We start from the raw sequence: 475 nt of genomic DNA on the forward strand, positions 1-475 counted from the left end.
TAAGCAGCTCAGAAGACGGTTGGACGGATGTCATGTTTGCGACCACGGCAGACGGGCACAAGACGAGATATGAAATAAAAAGGTAAAGAGCTTTTCTGTCCGGTTTGCAAATTTAGCTAAAATATAATCATGGAAATGTCCAAAAAATAAACAAAAATGAATGACACATTTTCTCCCACGAGTGTAACAGATCAAAATTCACGTCATTTGCTGTACGTCATTCGACATTTTTCGTTACTCGCCATCAGGTGACTATTCAAGATGATTTTTTTTTTTTTTTTCCTGTTTTTGAGCTTGACCTCAACGGCCGATGAGGAACGGCGCACATGTTCCCCGCTGTTCCTCCTTCCTCCCATCCCATCCCATCCCATCCCTCCTTCCTCCCATCCCTCCTTCCCCTCCTCCCTTTTCCAACATCTAAATGTGCGCTCGCGTTCGAATAAAGCTTCTTTCTGCTCTCCCACGCAAGCAGGAG

The sequence above is a fragment of the Syngnathoides biaculeatus genome, chromosome 6 (assembly GCF_019802595.1).
Source record: "Syngnathoides biaculeatus isolate LvHL_M chromosome 6, ASM1980259v1, whole genome shotgun sequence".
In the NCBI taxonomy this organism is placed as follows: domain Eukaryota; kingdom Metazoa; phylum Chordata; class Actinopteri; order Syngnathiformes; family Syngnathidae; genus Syngnathoides; species Syngnathoides biaculeatus.